Source organism: Benincasa hispida, chromosome 5 (genome assembly GCF_027475165.1).
Source record: "Benincasa hispida cultivar pf3 chromosome 5, pf3_genome.v1.1, whole genome shotgun sequence".
Classification (NCBI taxonomy): Eukaryota; Viridiplantae; Streptophyta; class Magnoliopsida; order Cucurbitales; family Cucurbitaceae; genus Benincasa; species Benincasa hispida.
Genome location: NC_143482.1, coordinates 33,357,961 through 33,370,510, shown reverse-complemented (window position 1 = coordinate 33,370,510; position 12,550 = coordinate 33,357,961). Strand labels below are relative to the sequence as shown.

General features: G+C 36.7%; 2 pseudogenes across 1 annotated transcript; both read right to left on the bottom strand.

Annotated features, from left to right (window-relative positions):
- Window positions 1-320: 320 nt before the first annotated feature.
- On the bottom strand, window positions 321-12,140 carry LOC120077292 (putative 12-oxophytodienoate reductase-like protein 2A; annotated as a pseudogene). Its single transcript, XR_016529536.1, has 5 exons — window positions 11,851-12,140; window positions 11,288-11,418; window positions 11,004-11,180; window positions 1,722-2,791; window positions 321-971 (listed from the first exon to the last, which is right to left on the bottom strand). The product of XR_016529536.1 is annotated as a putative 12-oxophytodienoate reductase-like protein 2A (transcript).
- On the bottom strand, window positions 5,106-7,311 carry LOC150036056 (uncharacterized; annotated as a pseudogene).
- Window positions 12,141-12,550: the final 410 nt, after the last annotated feature.

Genomic DNA, 12,550 nt, shown 5'->3' with positions numbered 1-12,550 from the left:
TTTTCAAATACTTATCCAAAATAATCCAAAACTTTCCATTCTCATATCAAATTAATCTCAAACCAATTAACTTCTCTAATCAACTTAATTTTTGCTCCAAATCAAAATTAAAGGGAACATACAATCCATAGTTGAAATAAACTACATTCTTTCAAATATTTAATCCATTTAAAATCACGCCTTCCTCCAAGTAAATTAATCCAATTTTTCCTTAAATCGAATTAAAATTCAAGATAATTCAATGAATATTACCTGAAAAATTTGGGATGTCACATATTGTAATGAGTACTATAGACTTGGAGATGAAACAAAACATAAACTTCATAAATACTTTTATAGCTATTATAAAACTGTTATCTTATATTTTTATAAAGAAAACATATATGGGGTGTTTGTTCCAAGGGTTAGAATTGAATGGGTTAGGTATCCTAAGCTCAACTCTTGTTTGGGGCATGGATATAGAAACATTAGCTTCCTACATCCTTTTCTCATGGGTTTGAATAGTGTTTAGTATTCAAACCCGTGGATTACCCTTTTTTTTTTCTAATTTAATCTAGGAAGTATGTCGGTAAACCTCCAGACACCATCTTCAATAACCACCATAGCAAACTCCGACCGTCTCCCTCCGACGATCGTCATCGGCCAACTCCGGCTACCACCCTCCAGCGACCATCGTGGGCCAACTTCGACGAATGCTGCTGACCAACTTCGACACCACCTCTGACGACCGACACCGACCAACTCCGTCCGCCACCTCCGGTCACCACCTCTTGTGACCGTCATCGGCCAACTTCGGTCGCCATTGGCCAACTCTGGCCACCACCTTGGTGACTTTTGTTGGCCAACCTCCAGTCGCCACTGGCCAACTCCGACCACCATTAATCAATCTCTAGCAACCCTAATTCCCCTCGCATTGGCAAAATTCCCGCCACTAACTCCATTGGCCACCTCCGATGACCGCCACAACCAACCTTGAAAAATATTAATAAAAATACTCTTAGTATATAACTAGACAAACCTTGAATATATGTATGTTTTTTTTTATTTTAATGAGTTTTTATCAAAAGTGTTTAATTAAAAATGAATTTTTGAAAGATATTTTTTTCTAAGTCATTCCAAACACGGCAATAGACTGCAATTATATAATTATATTTATTTAGGTTATATGTGTAGAACTATATATGTTCGAAAGCTTTAATTTAATTTAATAATATTTTAGTTTTTTTTTGTTTAATTTAAGTAGCTCGAAGACTTAGAATCAAAGATTTAAAATGTTTAAAATAACTTAGCGACCAAATAAAAACTAAATCTTAAAATTTATGATTTTTTATTCCCCAAATGTAATTTGATAAGAAAAAAATATAACTTTTCGATCATTGAATTTAATATTAAAATACTAGTTTATTTCAATTTTAAGTTACCATATTATGGTAAAAAAAAATTGATCATTTTCAAATTAGTTAAACTGACAAAAGTCTGAACTTTTTTTTTTTTTTTTTTGTCGAGTATCCACACCTTGAAGACAAGGTGTGTTTTAGGGGCAAGTAATGATAGGATCTGTATTAGGGATTATTAGGGTATTAAGGGCATAATAGGACTTAGATAGGGAGTTAGTTATAATTGTTCGTTATAAATAGAGGGAGAGGGGAGTAGAGGAGTAGCAATCTTTGACATATGAATTAGGGCTTGAGAGTTATCTCAAGATTAGGAGGGTCAAGTACCTCGAATACTTGGTTTATCTTGTATTTCTCTTATCTTTTATATTTCAATATATCCGAGTTGTAGGGTTCCTTTGACTTCAACCACTCAATGCATTCTGATTTCTCTGTCCAGAGATTTGAGCCTATTGCTCTTAGACTTTCATCGTCTATTTGGTTGGCAAGCAAGTGAAGTGGTCCAATATTCCAAAGAGGAGGAAGGATGGAAGAAAGTGACTTCAAAACATCTCGTTCAAGTGGATCATAGGTGTTTAGTATACCTGCAACACTAATTTATGATTTAAATTTATATGGTCATTGAGTTCATGTGCAGCTTCTACCATTCAACCCAGTGGAACAAAACAAAACATGAAAAAAAGTAAGAGTCGTATATCTAGAATGAAAAGATAATCACCAAAGTACGTGGATCAACTACTTATTTCATAAAGCTAAATGGATGCCACTCCCAATGAGAATTGTTACTCTTCCAAAAAAGGATAATCAGTGTAACCAACCACTAGATCTGATATGTAGAAAGTTTCTGTATTGTATTGGTTGAGAGGAGCATCTATCTCGAATCTCCTTGGCAAGTCTGGCCCAAAGGTCGATCATCAAGCCGAAAGGTCGATCAGCCAAAAACCAACATCCATAAGCAATAAGATTTGCTCTATTCTCAGCAATGGCTCTGTTTCCATCTTCCTTATCATACCCCCAGCAGCTATGAATGTACCCTTGAATGCCCTTCTCATTGGTAACAGGCTGTTCGGACACTCAACTTTCTCCGAAGTAGTTTTCATCCGCGGCTCCAACATGTGGCAGTACAAAATTTCATATTTGTTCAACCTCTCCACCATGTACATTCCTAAAGCTTTTGGATTCGAATCTTCTGACTCTATGTAATCTGCAAATGGAGATAGTCTTATTCCGACTCTGTCTCCACCGATCTCATTTACGACAGCTTCAACTACTTCTAAAGCAAATCTACAACGGTTTTCGAGAGATCCTCCATATTCGTCTGTTCGGTCACTCACTTGATCTTTTAAGAACTGATCATTCATTCATATGAGCTCCATGGATTTCAACTCCATCAAAACCTATATATTCATTCATTCATTCAACTGCCATATCAGTGTTGGAAAGAAATTTTGGAGGATGGAGAAAATTTGAAGAGAATTGAAAAAGAGGTTACTTGTATTATTGAGAGCACTTTAATTTTTTGACTTGTTACAAATGTTAAGACATACCTCCTATTTTTACTAGTTGGCACCCCTAAATCTATGGTTAGGATTTTGCCAACACATTCATGATCTAATGGTTACAAATGTTTATCTAGACTATTCTCTACAATTACTTATTCTTCTCATACTTTCCAGAGAATCCTACAAAATGCTCTAATATTTCCCACATGTAATTTCTCTAAAATATTCTAATGTTTAATATTTCTAGAACTTGGGCTTTTGTTTAGGTTAGGCCCAATTACTTTTAACCCAAAATCAAGTTTACATTTCAACACCCTTTCTTAAACATGATTTTGTTACTCCCAACAATTCTCTCAATCTTGTGAAGTCTTCTTTTTTAAGAGGCTTATTGAAGATGTCAGCTATTTGATCATTAGCCTTCACATATTCTGATTGCACATTCTTTCTTTCGATGCACTCTCTAATATAATGATAACGTGTATCAATGTGCTTAATCTGATTGTGGAAGACTGGATTCTTGGCCAAGGCAATTGTTGATTTGTTGTCTACGAAAATTTTGGTTGGCTCCTCTTATGGTAGTCTCAATTCCTGTAATAGATTTCTCAGCCAAATTGCATGACAAACACATGAGGTAGCAACCACATATTCTGCTTCACATGTTAGAAGAGTAACAATCGGTTGCTTCTTTGACATCCACATGAAGGCAGTATCTCCCATGTAGAACACAAAACCAGTCGTACTCTTGTGGTCATCCACATCTCCACCCTAATCGTTATCCTTGTATCCCAAGAGCTTATAATTATCATTGTATCCCAAGAGCTAAAATATTGTGGCACTAACGCATGATATTGCAAGATCTCAACAAAAGACTAACGCATGATTAAGAAAAGTGTCGCAGGCAAAGTCTAACGCATGGGGCATGTGTCAGAGGGATTCAATGCAAGGAAGATTCATTGATTCAGGTTGTTTGTGTTAAATCACCACTTGCAAGTATGGGCACCTGTAGCTGGTGGCGTCTGAAAAGCATCTGAGTGTCAGGCAGCTAACCAGGGTATAGAATTTAATGCTGCCCATCATCAAGTTAGAGAAGACTGACACCTATAAATAGAAGAAATCCCACTACATGATGAAGTTTAGCTTAGCTTAGTTTTTAGAATCTTAGATCTTTTAGCTCATTACATAATTTTAAAACCGTAGAGCTGTGCTATGGTGACGAGAAGAATAAGAGGGAAGAGAACCACCACCATTGCCGATCAAGGAGCGGAGGAAGCTGAGCTCGAGAGAGACAATTCTTCCAATTCTTCCACAAGTGGTTGTACACGACTAGAATTGAGCCAAAAAGGACAAGAGATTGTACTCTGCAGCTTGATTCCTTTCATTTCATCTTACTTATCACTTTCATCTTCTCATTTGATTAAGTATTGGTTTTGTAAAGACAATCAGTTTCTTTATAAATTCACATATTTGATCTATCATACTTTGCCACTGTTTATTTCTTGTTTATGTTGGATGCATCTATAACTTCATGCAAAATTCCAGTTTGAACGCTTAAGCCAAATAAATCAATTGGTAAAAGCAGCTTTAGCTTAAATCGAGAATAAGTAAGCCAGCATCAAGTTAGAAACGCTCAGTACATCTAGAGATAGACGCACTGGTGTTTTATTGCATCCTGTGTTTGACGCATACATCCTAGAGATAGGTATTGTATGATATTCGCATTGAGAAGTGTCGAATAGAGTCTAACGCATAGACAGAGATAAACAAGTCATCTCATTCGCATCATATTCTTGTTTGTGTACATCTAACTTAGATCGATGCATATCACTTGCATCAAACTCCATTCTCCACACGACCCCTTATCTTCTACTTGACCCTTTTGTATCTTCTTGCACACATACACAACAACTTAGTGTAAATAACTCATTTCTACACACACTTAGGATATCTCTACAATAGTTATAACGCAAGGTCTACGTTAGCTTTAATCTAAATCCCTGAGTTCGACCCTGGACTTACCAAGAACCTGGGTTGGATTTCTACTTGGATCTGATTCAGGAAAACTTGAACGTCTATGGAGGAGTGTCATGCATCCTGTTGCACATCACTAACGCATCAACGCGTCACTAACGCATCATAAATGCATCAACGCATCATTCATATGTACACTTATTTTTCCAATTACTTTATACAATACACTCCTAAGCTCGAATCACGAAATCAACAAACATGAACTCATGAGTTGCTCAATGGTCATGACCTCCAAGTCTTATGTCTCTTCGATTATGGCGACAATATGTTCAAACTTTGGATCTAATGATCTTAGTATTTTTCCCATGATTTTAACATCATCAATCTTTTCACCATTTCTTTTAAGTTGATTGGTGATAGTTAAGACTCTAGAAAAACAATCTGAGATGGGTTCCCCTTCTTTCATATGCAAAGTTTCAAACTTAGCTCTTAGAGTTTGAAGACGTGCCTTTTTAACTGGATCTGCTCCTTTGTATGATGTTTGAAGCTTCTCCCATACTTATTTCACCATCTTTGCTTTTGAAATCTTCTCAAAAGTATCATCATCTAATCCTTGATAGAATAGATAGAGAGCCTTCTTGTCTCTCTTTCTTGAGTCACACAAACTATCCCTTTATGCTTGAGAAAGACCACCATTATTCTCCGATTCGATGTATCCTTTCTCTATGACCTCCCACACATCTTGTGAGCCACGGAGAGCCTTCATCATGATACTCCAACTATCATAGTTGCTATTGTTGAGCATAGGAACTTGGAATGGAACCATGCTATTGCTTGCCATCTTCTTGAAAAGAGTCTTTAGGCTTTGATACCACTTTGTTGGAAAGAAATTTTGGAGGTTGGAGGAAATTTGAAGAGAGAATTGAGAAAGAGGCTAATTGTATTATTGAGCACTTCTAATTTTTTGACTTGATACAAATGTTAAGACATACCTCCTTTTTATACTAGTTGACTCCCCTAAATCTATGGCTAGGATTTTGCAACACATTCATGATCTAATGGTTACAAATGTTTATCTAGACTACTCTCTATAATTACTTATTTTTCTCATACTTTTTAGAGAATCCTACAAAATGCTCTAATATTTCCTACATATCATTTCTCTAGGATATCATAGTGTTTGATATTTATAGACTTGGGCTTTTGTTTGGGCTAGGCCAATTATTTTGTTGAAATGCCTTGAATTTGTTTGCTGGCACTTTGAACAACCAAGTATGGGGGTCTTGACCTTAGGGGAGATTTTGTATTCAACATATTTATTTATTTGCAGTTATTTACGATTTTGACCTTAGGGTTTAGAGTAGTGCGCTATATAAACTCTTTAACCCTAGAGGCGCCATTTTTTGATGTAATTTTGAAATCATTCTCTTAAATAATTGTTCTCCCTCTGCTCGAGGACGTAGCTAACACACTGTTAGTGAATCACATATATCTGTTTGTCGATCTTCCCTATCTCTATGTTCCTTTTGTGTTCTTTAATTGTCGATTTCGCAACAAACTGGTATCAAAGCCTTGTTAGGATTTTTTTGAAATTCTGCATTTGTTCGACAATTGAAGATGTCTGACGTGAATGTAAAGATCGAAAAATTTATCGGGAGGAACAGTTTTGGTTTATGGCAGATCAAGATGCGATCCCTGCTAAAGCATCAGGGGCTGTGGGTGCCGTTGACGGGTAAGTCAAAGAAGGCTGCCGTGGATGACGAAGAGTGGCAGACTCTTGAGGAGAAGGCTCATTCGACGATCATGCTACGTTTGGCTGATGACGTCATCATCGAGGTCATAGATGAAGAAACTGCCGCTGGTCTTTGGTTGAATTTGGAAAGTCTTTACATGACAAAATCTTTAACCAAGAAGTTGTTTCTGAAGAAATATTTGTATCAACTACATATACAGGAAGGTACGTCTCTATGAGACCATTTTGATCAATTAAATAAAATTTTATTAGATCTGCGTAATGTAGAGGTTAAGATTGATGACGAAGATGCTGCCTTAATTCTGTTGACATCTTTGCCGTCGTCTTATGAGACTTTCGTTGACTCGTATATTTGAGGGAAAGAAACTCTGACCTTAGAAGATACAAAGTCCATGTTGCTTATAAGAGAGGACCGTGAGAATGTAAGCATCTGTGTTAGCTACCACAAGAAGCAAGGGACATATGAATTCTGGTAAGAAGAAGTCGAACTAGAATAAAAGGTCTTTGAAATCAAAGGGTTCTAGATTAGATGATATTTGTAACTATTATAAAGAAAAGGGGCATTGGAAAACCGAATGTCCTAAGAGAAAAAGGAATCAGGAAAAGATTCTGATGATGTGTGGGTTCTTGATTCTGGGGTATCTTATCATATGTGCCCAAATAGAGAATGGTTCTCAAACTATCAGCAAATAGATGGAGGGAATGTTGGCATGGCTAATGGTGTTGTGTGCAAGATAGTTGGAATCGGCTCAATCAAGATACGAACACATAATGGTGCCTTCTACATGTTAAAAGAGGTTAGGCATGTTCCACTAATGAAGAAGAGTTTGTTATCCTTTAGTGTACTCGATAGCAATGGTTACAATTTTGAAGGTAAAGGTGGAGTAATGTATGTCTATAAGGGTTTTGAGGTAGTTCTGAAAGGCATAAAGTGTGGAACACTATATTTTCTATTAGGTTCCACGATAACAGGTTATGTTGTTGTTGCATCATCAGTCGTTCACAAGGAAGATATGACTAAGTTATGGCATATGAGACTTGGTCATATGAGTGAAAAAAGGGATGCAAATGCTATCAAAAAGAGATCTTCTTTGTGGGCACAAGGTGCAGAATTTTGAATTTTATGAACATGGTGTATTTGGGAAGCTTCATCGCAGCAAGTTTCCAAGAGGTGTTCATCGTACAAAAGGGACACTCGATTATATTCATTCAGGCAGTAGGTATTTCTTGTCTATAGTTGATGATTATTCAAGAATGACTTGGGTTTTTATGATGAATCATAAAAGTGAAGCCTTCAAGAATTTCAAGCAGTGGAAGATATTGATTGAAAATAAAACTGGGAAGAAGATCAAAAGGCTGTGAACTGATAATGGTTTAGAATTCTGTGGATCTGAATTTAATGAGTTCTGTAAAGCTGAGGGGATTGTTCGCCATCCCACTGTTAGGAATACTCCACAGCAAAATAGGGTTGCAAAACGTATGAATCAGACGTTGTTGGAGAGAGCAAGATACATGCTCTCTAATGCAGGGTTGGCTAGAAAGTTTTGGGCAGAAGCAGTAAATACATCATGTTTTCTGATCAATCATAGACCTCACACAGTTATTGATTGTAAAACACCTTACGAGGTGTGGTCTGGTAAGCCTGCAAATTATTCTTTATTAAAAGTTTTTTGTTGTACTGTCTACTATCATGTTAATGAGGGTAAATTAGAACCGAGAGCTAAAAATGGTATATTTGTGGGTTTTGGGTATGGATTTAAGGGATATAGAGTTTGGTCACCTTCTGAGAATAGAGTCATACTTAGTAGGACTATGATATTTGATGAAAATTCCATGCTTAACTCAACTGTAAAGCCTTTTATGACGTCTACTGATGTGAGAGAAAGTAGTAGTATTGATAAACAGGTGGAGATGCAATTCACTTCAGTTGTGAATGAATTAAAAAATCATGGTAGAGAAGATCAACACGTTACTACCAAAACTGATGTGCAACCAAAAATTAATGTGCTTAGAACGTCAGAAGTTGATTTGCCTGAGAATTCTAGATCACGAGTAGATCAACCGAGCATAGCTTGTGATAGAGCTAGAAGAGTTGGTGTTGGACCTCCTGTTAGGTATGGTTTTGAATATATGGTTACTTTTGTGTTGCAGGTTGCTGGAGAGGTGGATCCTCATGAGCCATCTACCTACAGAGAAGTTGTGTCATGTGGTGAGTCTGCTAAATGGCTTGCTGCTATGGGGGATGAGATGGAATCTCTTGATAAAAATCAGAATTGGGAATTATTTAAACGACCTTAGGAGAGAAAAATTGTCACTTGTAAATGGGTCTTCAAGAAAAAGGAGGGAATATCAACTTCAGAGGGTATTAAATATAAAGCTCGAGTTGTTGCTAGAGAGTTCACACAAAGGGAAGGAGTTGATTATAATGAGATATTCTCACCAGTAGTCAGACATACTTCTATCAGGGTGTTACTAGCTATAATAACACATCAGAATTTGGAACTTGAACATCTAGATGTGAAGACAACTTTCTTACATGGAGAGTTAGAGGAAGAGATTTATATGATCCAACCAGATGGATTCCAGTGTCCAGGTAAAGAAGATTATGTTTGCAAGTTGAAGAAATCTTTGTATGGGTTAAAGCAGTCTCCAAGGCAGTGGTACAAACAATTTGACAGCTATATGATTGGACTTGGCTATAACAGGAGTCCGTATGATTGTTGTGTATATCACAACAAAGCTGATGATGGTTCGATGATTTATCATCTTTTATATGTAGATGATATGTTCATAGCTGCAAAGTCCAAGTTTGATATTCTGAAATTGAAGATTCTACTCAGTGCTGAGTTTCATATGAAGGATTTGGGTGCTGCTCAGAAAATTCTGGGTATCGAGATTTATAGGGATAGAGATAAGAATAAGCTCTTCTTGTCACAGAAAGGATATATTCAGAAAATATTGTCCAGGTTTGGTATGTAATCAGCTAAGCCTATAGATACTCCTAGTGCTGTAAATGCTCGTTTGTCATATGTGCTTTCACCACAGTCTGAAGCTGAGAAGGAGTACATGTCTCGAGTTCCTTATGCTAGTGCAGTGGAAAGTTTGATGTATACTATGGTCTGTACTAGGCCTGATCTTGCCAATGCTGTTAGTGTTGTCAATAGGTTCATGGGTCAACCTAGAAAGGAGCATTGGCAAGCCGTTAAAAGGATTTTTCATTACCTTAGAGGTACATCTGATGTTGGTCTTGTTTATGGGAATTGCACAGAGTGTTTGGTGACTGGTTATTTTGATTCTGACTATGCTGGAGATGTTGACAGTAGGAGGTCTATGACTGGGTATGTGTTCACTTTGGGTGGTCTTTTGTTAGTTGGAAGGCAACCTTACAGCCTACAGTTACTTTGTCTACTACTGAAGTAGAGTACATAGCCTTGATAGAAGCTGTTAAGGAGGGAATATGGCTGAGGGGGTTAGTTGGTGATTTTGGTTTGCATCATGACCAAGCTATTGTATATTGTGATAGTTTGAGTGCAATATGCCTAGCCAAGGATCAAATTCATCATGAGAGAACTAAGCACATAGATGTAAGATATCACTTCTTAAGAGGTGAGCAAAGAGTTAAAGTGATGAAAATTGGTACTGCTGATAACCCTGCTTATATGTTCACCAAACCGGTTCCACAAGGCAAGTTCCAACATTGTTTGGACTTGCTGAATGTTTTGAATTGTTAGTGGTCCCCTTTGTGGGACACTTTGAGGCATGAGGGAAAAGTCTGGGTACGTCTGGCAATATTAATTTCTGTTGCATTTGGCACATCTGTTATCTGGGAGAGAATTCAAGTCAAGGTGGAGATTTGTTGAAATGTCTTGAATCTGTTTGTTGGCGCTTCGAACAGCCAAGTACGGGGGTCTTGACTCTAGAGGAGATTTTGTATTCAGCATATTTATTTATTTGCAGTTATTTACGATTTTGACCATAGGGTTTAGAGTAGTGCGCTATATAAACTCTTTAACCCTAGAGGTGCCGTTTTTTATGTAATTTTGAAATCATTCTCTCAAATAATATTATTCTCCCTCTGCCCGTAGACGTTGCTAACACACTGTTAGTGAACCACACATATCTGTGTGTCGATCTTCCCTATCTCTATGTTTCTTTTTGTGTTCTTTAATTTTCGATTTCACAACATATTTTAACCCAAAATCAAGTTTACATTTCAACAATCGGTGCTTTTACACAGATAAGCTATAGTTAATAAAAAAACAAAACAAAAACAAGCTACTGAGTAGAAACATTACCCCACTCTCTTTTTTGTGGTTCTTTGATGAATGTTTCGTCTTAATCAGTAATCACATGAGAGGCCTAAAATCCAATCAAAGCAGGACTTACCAGCTTCAATTGCATTCCTAGCTGCAAGCCTAAAATGGTTGACAATTTGAGGAATTTCATCCGTTCTTAAACGTCTTGGAGGTGTAAATCGTACAATACCAATTCCCTTAGCCCGATCTTGCCGTAACAATGGCTTGTCTGATGATGAGATTGGAGCTTGTTCATTTGGTTGAAAATCTATATATATACACACATATAGCCAGAATGGAGACTTCTTAAAATAAACAAGAGATTGATATTTTGGGCAAGTTGAAGTAAGAACCATAAAAGAAAAAAAAAGACACCTGAATTTGAAACCCTGCCTACATGCCATATCTGACAAAAGAATATTCCACCTTTGCTATGAACAGCATCCACAATTGGCTTCCATGCTTCAACTTGTTCTTTTGTTCATATCCCAGGTGTATCAGGATAGCTTGAGGTTAATTAGAAGACAGAAATAGATCAGTTGCAAAGCAAGGAAGTCATTATGAAATTGACAAAGTAAAGAAAGTGTGTAAAGTAAATAGTAGAGAAATCTACAACTAATAGTGTATTAGCTACATTTACACGCACAGAGAGATTTTATTGTATTAGAGCAAAAAAAAACCTATAAGATTAGAGGATTTATATATAAGACCAAACTCGTAAATAATATAAATACGAATACAAAATAGGTTTCAAGGACAACCTCCACTAGCGGAGAAGGTCACTCCAAGACTCCGGTTGGCTGACCAGCCAACGAGATCTCATATTTGATCATACGGAGAGCCAAATAAGAGGGTTTACAACAAAATCAAGGCATTCTAACATAAGTAAACATAAAACAAGAATGCTAGAAGTTAATGAAAGGGTATTAATTAGATACCCTTTGGCAGTATCAGAAACTCCGGTGGCCTCAGCTATTAAGAAACCCCCTTTGGCGGTTCTCTGGGAGTAATATAAGATGGCATGTTGTTAAGGAACATTGTCGTAGGATCTTAGCCTTGTTAATGGAGCCAATACGATTCTGTGAGAAAAATTAAAGTTGCGCATCTTGTAAGGCGTGAGGAGATCAGGAATTTGATTAGCCATTTTCTATTGCTCTTTAACTTTGCTCTGCTTCTTTCCCTGTGTACTGCTTTTGCTTTTGGTATTTAACCAATAACGTGTGGGATGCGTTGATATGGTGGTTGCTGTGAGAGAATGAGATTTCGCCGACATGCTTGAATGCCTTCGTTTTCAACACAAAACAAAACACGCTTTGTTCATTAAAGTTTGAGCTGTTAACATAAATTCTATTGAATAGATTAGTCTAGGGTTAAATTGTCAACAATAACTTCATCACAAAACAAAACACACTTTGTTCATTAAAGTTTGAGCTGTTAATATAACTTATAGTTTTAATATTTTATCTCACGAAACATATAAACCATAGTTCTTTTTCTATTTCATGGTACTTAATGTAAATCTCATTTACATTAATCCTCTACTAGATGTATCTCATACATCATACTGATCATATCACATATAATCAAATTACCTCTTGTCAATTTGAACATTTCAAATTAACACCAAGAACTGAATCC